This window comes from Nerophis ophidion, linkage group LG09, assembly GCF_033978795.1.
Source record: "Nerophis ophidion isolate RoL-2023_Sa linkage group LG09, RoL_Noph_v1.0, whole genome shotgun sequence".
In the NCBI taxonomy this organism is placed as follows: domain Eukaryota; kingdom Metazoa; phylum Chordata; class Actinopteri; order Syngnathiformes; family Syngnathidae; genus Nerophis; species Nerophis ophidion.
The window spans coordinates 37,943,039-37,954,828 of NC_084619.1; positions in this window are offsets into that span (position 1 = coordinate 37,943,039).

Consider the following 11,790-nt stretch of genomic DNA (forward strand, 5'->3'; position numbering starts at 1 on the left):
AAAAAAAAAAAAAAAAAAACCTAAAACATTTTGAAATGAAGGATAGATTTGAAGTTGATGTAGACTCCAGAGATTTAAGCGTTAAATATAAAATGAATGTATGCCCTGGCACACCATTATCATCATTTCATGACCAAAGCAAAACACTTTTTACACGTACAACTTATTAAATAAAAACATAGAAAAACTACCAGCAGCGATAAAGTTTAGATACATGAAGGAAAGAAGAAAGTGAATCAATGTTTATAACTGGAATACATTTACAGATGTATACACATTTGTTTTCTTTTTTTATTATTTGTTTTAATGAATTAAGAAATGTAGATGACAACATTTTTCAAAAACACGATATACAATGTGAGATACAACAAGATAATGAATACGTTTATCATTTGTTTTCAAAACGCTTACGAAAAAGTGGGACCACAAAAATGTATTGCGGGACTCATTTTTAAAACTTGATGGGGTCCCTGGGACCCCATTTTAAAAATCCCTAGTGCCAACACAGCAGTCAACAGAGGAGAACAATGTTTTATTTAGATAAATATATTATTTATAAAGCAAGTTCGAGTATCATTGGCAAATTTTCACCTTCTCCCGGCCTTGGCGTGCTGCCCGCCTTGGCACGCATATATGTGTCCTTTTTTTGGGATTTCAGAATATGGTCAGCCTATTGAAAAAGATTTGCAAATCATAGTACTCCGTTTATATTTACATCTAACACAATTTCACAACTCATATAGAAACGGGGTTTGTAACTAGAAATGTTGCAGAATGAAATAATGCAGTAATAAAATTAGGATAATCAGAGTTGCAAAAAAAATAAAATTTTCCACCCAGCGAGCGAATGCACGTAGAGTGTTTTCACCTTAGGCCATGTGTCGTGTGTGTGAGTGTAAATGAGAAATCACTACAGCACAAAAGGTATGAACCCCAAATGCCAGGTCAAGCATTTTCCTACAGCTATGACATCAATCCATTCCCAGGATCAGGACACCATCATTTCACAAATGGCAGGCAAACTCACACACCTACGCTGCATGCAACACAGCACACCCTATGTTGGTGTGTAGTAACACACGCCCTCTCTGCAGCATTGACATCACAGGACTCGTGACGTCAAACCACAACACACACCTCTGCACTCCGTGCTCGTGCTCATGAGACACTCTCCTCACGCTGACAACAGCCGCCTCTTCACACACCGCTTTGTGTGTCTTTTTACGAGTGGAATATCGGCTTGTGTCTTCACAGAACACCACAATCGATGTCAAATATCAGCCCAATGTGGCATTCTACATGGGGTGCCACAAGGATGAGGGGGAACAGAAAGAGTTTAGCTTTAAAAGTACCAGTAGAGTGAAAAAACTATTTGACTTTATATGCTTATTTAAGTTTCATTATAACCTTTACACCATATACAACCGTATTTAAAATCTGCAAAGTATTTAAAAACACAGTTTAAACATCACAAAAAGCCACATATTAAGTCAACCATTTTGAATATTTCGTTCCAAATATCTTCGGCTATTTACAGAGATTGACGTCACAATGGGAACACGTCTGCACTGTGACCATAGTATCAGCTCAGTCATACTGGAAATATGCAAAAATTATAGTAGAGAGAGCTGTGTTGTCTATCATTCACACTCCCTACATAATACATGAACACCTATGTTTTTCTTTTTTTAAGCATTCTAAGTCCTAAATAAATAAATACATAAAAAAGTCCTCTAACAATTTAGTCAATGCAGTTCTCTATTCCGCCCACAAAACCCTCTAAATAACCATCCAAAACCCGCCAAAAATACTCATTATACATATCTTGACCTGAATATTAACCAAATATTAGCAATGTTTTAGCGGCAGATAGCCCCTGCTGCTATCCTGTGAGCTGGCAGTGATGTCTTGCTGTTCCCGCATTGTCGCGTCTCGGCTCGTCAAAGTTATAGTAGATTATAAATCATGCCTCTCATTTGGATATTAGGAGGATTTAGCCATAAATCTAGAAGTTGTTCATCTGTGACATTGAATTTATAACCGGAGATGGAGACAATGCACACAACCGAAGACAGTGTCTGTAGGAAGACTTCCTTGTAACCATTTGTGTGCATCATAATTAATACTTCATACAAAGGGGAGGATATGGAGATCCTATCAGTCGCCATCGCCATGAGAGCAGACATTGCACAGTAAGCGATAATTTGCTCATGTTTGTAGTTTGTTTTTCTTTTTTAGCGCTTAGCAATACTGCCACTTAATCCTTAGTGTTTCACTAAAGCCGGATCTGTTTAACAGAACTTCTAAAACTTGTAGCTCATCCTCCTTATATTCAGGATCAACAATATAAGGTTCCAGATCATAATTTTGCCCAAAGTAATCGCTGTTGGCTCTCACAAAGTCTGCATGATTTGCATTGTTGTTGGTGATGAAGAGATCTGCGGTTCCTACCTCTAGGTCACGCGATCACGTGACTGGCTTCCTCATTATTCTTTCAAAATGTCTCGGGAATCTCCGTGAGATTGATACTATGTTGATTATATCTATGTATTCACAAACTTTGGTAGTCTTTAGGTGTCATAAATCGGATATATTTGCTAATAGCTTCAGTATAGCGGAAACTTATTTTTCCACTCACTTGGTACTTTTAGAAACACTTTAAGGATTCCAAATAATTAATTGTGGTAGTCAGTAACAGTTTCATTGTTTGATTAAGCAGGGTTAAAAAGTTATACAATCACTCAAAACAAAAACAAGAACACTACAATATCTTTTCACCAACTTTGGCTTTTATACATAGTTTGCGGTCTTTGAGGCATAAACTTAATGAGTGACTAAAAGTACTCTTGATCAATATTGTTCCAACTTTCTCTGATTGAGAGATCAGTTTTGCAAGTTGGAGTCTTGTCATGGACCATGTTCTTTAATTTCCACCGCAAATTTTCAGTTGGGTTGAAATCAAAAATTGTAATTTACCTTATGTAGCTTTCTTCAAAAAACGCTTTTACAGTTTTTGCTCTATGACAAGATGGATTATCATCTTGAAAAATGATGTAATCTTCCCCAAACATCGTTTCGATTGATGGAATAAGAACAGTGTCCAACCTGTCAATGTAAACGTGTACATTTATTGATTATGTAATGACAGGGATCCCCAGTGCCTTGACCTGACATACAGCCCCTTATCATCACTGACTGTGGAAATGTGCATGTTTTCTTCTGGCAGTCGTCTTCATACATCTCATTGGAACATCACCAGGGCAGCACGGTGGAAAAAAGGGGTTAGTGCATGTGCCTCACAAAGCGAAGGTCCTGAGTAGTCCTGAGTTTAATCCCGGGCTTGGGATCTTTCTGTGCGGAGTTTGCATGTTCTCCCTGTGACTACGTGGGTTCCTTCCGGGTACTACGGCTTCCTCCCACCTCCAAAGACATGCACCTGGGGATAGGTTGATTGACAACACTAAATTGGCCCTAGTGTGTGAATGTGAATGTGAATGTTGTCTGTCTATCTGCCCTGCGATGAGGTGGCGACTTGTCCAGGGTGTACCCCACCTTCCGTCCGAATGCAGCTAAGATAGGCTCCAGCACCCCCCACGACCCCAAAAGGGACAAGTGCTAGAAATGGATGGATGGATGAAACATTACCAAACAAAAGTTACAGGATCATCATTGCCTTGCCTAATCTATTGACCACGATTACTTTTCTTTATCCCAATGGGATGTTAATGAGGGCTTTCCTTTAGCTTTTCTGTATTTAAATACTTTTTCCTTTGGGTGGCTTCTTCTCGTTCGGTCATAAATGGTGACTCCAGTTTTTGTCTATTTGTTCTTCATTAGTTTTTCTGTGAATTTTATTTTTTGAGACATATTGCTTTAAGTTTTCTGCCTTGAATGTGTTCCTTTGTCTATGATAGTGGTTCTTAACCTTGTTGGAGGTACCGAACCCCACCAGTTTCATATGCGCATCCACCAAACCCTTCTTTAGTGAAAAATAAAATGTTTTGTTTTTTTAATTCAAGACAAATTTATATGTTTTTGGTCACACTTTAGTATGGGGAACGAATTCTGAGTAACAAAGACTTAATTTAGAGTTATTTGGACACTAGGGGAACATATTCTAAGTAATAAAGACTTCATTTAGAGTTATTCGGTTAGGGTTGGGGTCAGAGTTAGACGGTTAGGCTTATAATAAGGCCATGCCGAATAAGGCATTAATAAGTACTTGATAATGACCAGTTAAGAGTTAACTAATTTGCATGTTAACTAGTTAATGGTGAATATGTTCCCCATACTAAAGTGTTACCATGTTTATTTACTGGTGCACAAAATGAACCGTGCATGAACATCACCTTGTTCAAACAACAAAACTAAGACAGTGCATAAACTCACAACAAATTACACACCTGCAAATCAGTCAGCTGTTGCCAAATCCGTAATACGGCGATAGGGAGATGTTTGTATTTTCACGATGAGTCGGTTGTGTTTTGACCTCCGCCGAACCCCTGAAACCGACTCACCGAACCCCGAGGGTTCGATTGAACCCAGGTTAAGAACCACTGGTCTATCAGTATGCTTGCCTGGAACCTTGCTATGTTTTTTGTACTTGGTCCATATTTTAGGCACAGCTGAGTGTGAACAATCAACAACTTCTGCAACCTTACGCTGCGATCTTCCTTCTTGAAGAAGTTTTATAATCCTTTATTTTGTATAAATTGACATCTCTCGTGTTGGAGCCACGATTTATGTTACTCCACCTGGTGCAACAGCTTTTGAAGTTGTGAACACTCATTTTTAACTCTAGACCAGGGGTCTCAGACACGCGGCCAATTGCGGTCCGCGAGATGTTATATTGCGGCCGCCACCTTAATATGAAAGTTGAATGTTAGTGCGGCCCGCAAGTTTTATATGAATGGCGCTTGACAGCGTTGTGTTATTTGGGTCCAAAATGGCTCTTTCAACGTTCTGGGTTACCTACCCCTGCGTTAGTGGAAAAGTGGTAAATGAGTGGAAGCGACAGAGCCGTTGCCATGGAGATGAGGATTTTCTTACGTGCCTGGCTTCAGTCACACCGCGACACCTGTCCGTCAGTAATAACAGTCCCTGATAACCAGGAACAATTCAAACCGTTATTTTTTTTTTTTTATTGTTTAACTTGCATTGCCTCACACAATGAACACTACATATATTTCTATATGACACCGGATAACACTCCGGGAGCCGTCACTTTTTTGCGTTCGCTATCCCTGTACTTTCCCGGCTATTATCCGCCAACCGCCGTGTTACTGTAGGGAGGAAAAGCGGAACGACACACATTGCGGAAATAACATTATTCCCCGTGCGTCGGCTAAATATAAATCTATTCCACAACCCTAAACATGTCTTTTTCAAAGCCTGCAGTGAAGAGAAAGGTTCGTGATGAGCAAAAACAATTCCAGGAAAATTGGGAGTTGCAATATTTTTTTGTTGAGAAAAGGGGCACCACGACGTGTCTTATTTGTGTTGAGAAAGTTGGCACAAGGGATCCAATTTGAAAGGTCATTATACAACTAGACATGCTGAGGAGTATGCAACATTTTTTTTAAGAAATCTTTTCTTGCGGCCCACTCATCCAGACTCTGCGTCCAGTGGCCCCCAGATGAATTGAGTTTGAGACCTCTGCTCTAGACTATCCATCCATCCATCCATTTTTTTACCGCGTATTCCCTTTCAGGGTCGCGGGGGGCGCTGATGCCTATCTCAGCTACAATTGGGCAGAAAGCGGTGTACACCCTGGACAAGTCGCCACCTCATCACGGGGCCAACACAGATAGACAGACAACATTCACACTCACATTCAAACCTGTAGACTAATAAACAGAATTAATTTGATGCAGGTGTCAGGTTTGGAGATAAAATTTTGCAGGGTGATTCCATAATTATTTTTCTTAGAATTAATTCCATATTTTTTTATTCTGCTTGATCAAAAAAGGAAACTTATTAACTGCCACAACATCCATCCATCCATCCATTTTATACCGCTTATTCCCTTTTGGGGTCCTATCTCAGCTACAATTGGGCGGAAGGCAGTGTACACCCTGGACAAGTCACCACCATCGCAGGGCCAACACAGATAGACAGACAACATTCACACTCACATTCACACACTACAGCCAATTTAGTGTTGCCAATCAACCTATCCCCAGGTGCATGTCTTTGGAAGTGGAAGTAAGCCAGAGTACCCGGAGGGAACCCACACATTCACGGGGAGAACATGCAAACCCCACACAGAAAGATCCCGAGCCTGGGATTGAACCCAGGAATGCAGGACCTTCGTATTGTGAGGCAGACACACTAACCCCTCTGCCAACGTGAAGCCCTGCCAAAAAGTATAGTTTCATTTTATTTGAGGTTTTCTTAAAGCTGAAAAGTTACCATTTTAAATTACTATGGTTTTGTGTGATGGCTGTTATTTCATCTTTTCTACAAAATTAAACAACTGAATGAACATCCTCTAAGACTAGTGATTCCATATTTTCTCCAAGGGGTGGAAAATGTCATGTTGGGATATGTGTCCTCTGCAACATAACACAACTAAAGAGGATCACAACGAAAGAGGATTGTTGAAGAATGTACCTGAATGACGACAAAACACTTAAAGAAGGTTACCTTTATCTTGTCGAACCTTCCTTAATGTTAATACTGCCACACACTGGCCACATGTTCACAGTCCAAAGCATCTTGCATAATGTGTCAAACATGGTCGAGGCAGTGTTACAGATGGAACAGGTTAAGTGAACATTTTAAGTATGTGAACCCTCAGGTTTTTCTGTTGAAAAAAACAGAGGTAAGTCAAACTCAGAGTTACTTACCATGGACACTTACTCTCTGAACCTAACCTGTTGACTGGCAAGTATTCTTGAACAAACCCTGCAACTGTTTCAACAAAATAAAATTAGGCCTGATTCCATATAATTTTTTAAATCTTTTATATATCTATATATATATATATATATATATATATATATATATATATATATATATATAAATATATATATGTATATATATATATATATATATATATATATATATATATATATATATATACACATATATATATATTTGGGGTGGGCAAATTAATGCGTTAATTATGAGTTAACTCATCAATCTATTAACGCCGACAATTATTTTATCGCACATTTGCGTATGTTGTTTACATGCTTTTATTTTGTTAACGCCTTTTCTGAACAAGATGGCGTCGCCCGGCGTCGAGGGGCTCTTGGTAAAGATGGAACATTTGGCAAAAATACCGGACAATTCTGCAAATTTCATGGCTGGCTTACAGCGTGGTCACTCCGAGATCACTTACGACCGCCAGACAATTCTGAATGTGGATAGATCGGGCCGTTTTGGACTGAATGACGCGTGCTTGCTAGACCGGCTAGCTAGCATGGGAATACTTTGCCGGCTACATCCAGCGGCCTGTGAAGCAGCGGAGTATATGTGTTGTCTGTCTATTTATGAATAATGCAGACGAGGAGTGTTGGCTGAGTTCTTAACGTTTGCTTTCAGAGCGTGTATATCACAACATACAAGATGCCGTCATGGCGACACAACCTATACCGGGCTACCGCGCATGCTCGTCACTCCTGTTGCATGCTGGGTAGGGTAGTTATTTTATTCCCTGGCTCATAACATCACAATATAGTACCATGTATATGCGTTCAGTTTATCAAAGCACCAAGCAAACAATCGGAAAATTCCCATCATATCAATTCCTAGATATGGTCATAATTATTTTAAGTGCACCACGCAGAATAAACACAACATTATTAATATTGCTACTACGGATAATTTGATCAAAAATTCCCTAAAACAGCCCACTACCTATAATATAGGTTTTTTAAACATAAGATCCCTGATAAAAAAAAATATTTCTGCTGTTACCTCAGAAATTGCCTGCTCGGATGTTATGATTGTGGCTCAGAGATTTGTATGTAGATTATATTTATTTTCCATAACAAACAGGATAACTTAAATACCCTGGCAGTGGTAGTAATAAGCTTAAATGTTTGTATTTACATTTTTTGAGTTGATTTTCATAAAATATGCTATTTAACTGCTACTGTTTAACAAGGACTGATTTAAATTGTGTTTGCACAACAAATGTTTTGGCGCTTTTGTTGTATTAATTTCTAAACAGTGTCCTTAACCAAGGTAAACTCAAGATTTAAATTTCTTTGGTTACTACTGAGTTAATTAACTAGTATCTTCTGTCTTGTGTGTGTCACAGTGGTGTTGGAGCGTATTCCAAATGCCGTGTGCTATTTATACTGTATACAGCACGGTCCTCCATGAGCTCATGTTCCTGAAGGAATGATAAACAACTGTCAGTGTTTGTGTTGTATTTTCTCGTTAAACTCCTGACTGTGGTGTCTTTACTGTATGTGTTCCAGGTTTGTCTCTGGACCACCAGGCACTTTCTTCAGTGTCTCGTATTCGTCTGATAGAGAGGGAGGAAGAGAGTCTTTCCTGTTACCTCAAAGCTTGTGATGCTGCTCTGTCATATCTGCAGGAGCTTGATAAGGTGCTTCCAAATACATTTTGGTTCTAATTCCTAAACCAGACTCTTTAAACAACAGACTTTCACAAATAAGTTAAATTGAATTACAAACCCCGTTTCCATATGAGTTGGGAAATTATGTTAGATGTAAATATAAACGGAATACAATAATTTGCAAATTATTTTCGACCCATATTCAGTTGAATATGCTACAAAGATAACATATTTGATGTTCAAAATGATAAACATTTTTTTTTTTTGCAAATAAGCATTAACTTTAGAATTTGATGCCAGCAACACGTGACAAAGAAGTTGGGAAAGGTGGCAATAAATACTGATAAAGTTGAGGAATGCTCATCAAACACTTATGTAGAACATCCCACAGGTGTGCAGGCTAATAGGGAACAGTTGGGTGCCATGATTGGGTATAAAAGCAGCTTCCATGAAATGTTAAGTAATTCACAAACAAGGATGGGGTGAGAGTCACCACTTTGTAAGCAAATTGTCGAACAGTTTTAGAACAACATTTCTCAACGAGCTATTGCAAAGAATTTAGGGATTTTACCATCTACAGTCCATAAAATCATCAAAGGTTCAGAGAATCTGGAAAAATCACTGCACGTAAGTGATGACATTACAGACTTTTGATCCCTCAGGCAGTACTTCATCAAAAACCGACATCAGTGTGTAAAGGAAATCACCACATGGACTCAGGAACACTTCATAACACCACTGTTAGTAACTACAGTTGGTGGCTACATCTGTAAGTGCAAGTTAAAACTCTACTATGCAAAGCAAAACCCATTTATCAACAATATCCTGAAACGCCGCCTGCTAGGCTGGGCCCGAGCTCACCTAAGATGGACTGATGCAAAGTGGAAAGGTGTTCTGTGGTCTGACGAGTCCACATCTCAAATTATATTTGGAAACAGAGGACGTGGTGTATTCCAAACACAGAGGAAAATAACCATTTGGATTGTTATAGGCGCAAAGTTCAAAAGCCAGCATCTGTGATGGTATGGGGGTGTATTAGTGCCCAAGGCATGGGTAACTTACACATCTGTGAAGGTACCATTAATACTGAACGGTCCATACAGGTTTTGGAGCAACATACGTTGTCATCCAAGCAACGTTATCATGGACGCCCCTGCTTATTTCAGCAAGACAAGTGTTACAACAGCGTGGCTTCGTAAAAAAAGAGTGCGGGTACTTTCCTGGCCCGCCTGCAGTCCAGACCTGTGTCCCATCGAAAATGTGTGACGCAATATGAAGCGTAAAATACGACAGCGGAGACCCCGGACTGTTGAACGACTGAAGCTCTACATAAAACAAGAATGGGAAAGAATTCCACTTTCAAAGCTTCAACAATTAGTTTCCTCAGTTCCCAAACATTTATTGAGTGTTGTTCAAAGAAAAGGAGATGTGACACAGTGGTGAACAAGTCCTTTCCCAACTACTTTGGCACGTGTTGCAGCCATGAAATTCTAAGTTGATTATTATTTGCCAAAAAAAATAAAGTTTATGAGTTTGAACATCAAATATCTTGTGTTTGTAGTGAATTCAACTGAATATGGGTTGAAAAGGATTTGCAAATCATCATTGTATTCCATTTATATTTACATTTAACACAATTTCCCAACTCATATGGAAACAGGGTTTATATATATATATATATATATATATATATATATATATATATATATATATATATATATATATATATATATATAAGCAGCACAGTGGAAGAGGGGTTAGTGCGTCTGCCTCACAATACGAAGGTCCTGAGTAGTCCTGGGTTCAATCCCAGGCTCGGGATCTTTCTGTGTGGAGTTTGCATGTTCTCCCCGTGAATGCGTGGGTTCCCTCCGGGTACTCTGGCTTCCTCCCACTTCCAAAGACATGCACCTGGGGATAGGTTGATTGGCAACACTAAAATTGGCCCTAGTGTGTGAATGTGAGTGTGAATGTTGTCCGTCTATCTGTGTCGGCCCTGCGATGAGGTGGCGACTTGTCCAGGGTGAACGCCGCCTTCCGCCCGATTGTAGCTGAGATAGGCACCAGCGCCCCCATCCATCCATCCATCCATCATCTTCCGCTTATCCGAGGTCGGGTCGCGGGGGCAGCAGCCTAAGCAGGGAAGCCCAGACTTCCCTATCTCCAGCCTCTTCATCTAGCTCTTCCCGGGGGATCCCGAGGCGTTCCCAGGCCAGCCGGGAGACATAGTCTTATCCACCATACGGCGCCTCAGGAAGGGGAAGCAGTGCACTATCAACACCGTGTATGGTGCGGATGGTGTTCTGCTGACTTCGACTGCGGATGTTGTGGATCGGTGGAGGGAATACTTCGAAGACCTCCTCAATCCCACCAACACGTCTTTCTTTGAGGAAGCGGTGCCTGGGGAATCTGTGGTGGACTCTCCTATTTCTGGGGCTGAGGTCGCTGAGGTAGTTAAAAAGCTCCTCGGCGGCAAGGCCCCGGGGGTGGATGAGATCCGCCCGGAGTTCCTTAAGGCTCTGGATGCTGTGGGGCTGTCTTGGTTGACAAGACTCTGCAGCATCGCGTGGACATCGGGGGCGGTACCTCTGGATTGGCAGACCGGGGTGGTGGTCCCTCTCTTTAAGAAGGGGGACCGGAGGGTGTGTTCCAACTATCGTGGGATCACACTCCTCAGCCTTCCCGGTAAGGTTTATTCAGGTGTACTGGAGAGGAGGCTTCGCCGGATAGTCGAACCTCGGATTCAGGAGGAACAGTGTGGTTTTCGTCCTGGTCGTGGAACTGTGGACCAGCTCTATACTCTCGGCAGGGTTCTTGAGGGTGCATGGGAGTTTGCCCAACCAGTCTACATGTGCTTTGTGGACTTGGAGAAGGCATTCGACCGTGTCCCTCGGGAAGTCCTGTGGGGAGTGCTCAGAGAGTATGGGGTATCGGAATGTCTTATTGTGGCAGTCCGCTCCCTGTATGACCAGTGTCAGAGCTTGGTCCGCATTGCTGGCAGTAAGTCGGACACGTTTCCAGTGAAGGTTGGACTCCGCCAAGGCTGTCCTTTGTCACCGATTCTGTTCATAACTTTTATGGACAGAATTTCTAGGCGCAGTCAAGGCGTTGAGGGGTTCCGGTTTGGTGGCCACGGGATTAGGTCTCTGCTTTTTGCAGATGATGTAGTCCTGATGGCTTCATCTGGCCGGGATCTTCAGCTCTCACTGGATCGGTTCGCAGCCGAGTGTGAAGCGACCGGAATGAGAATCAGCACC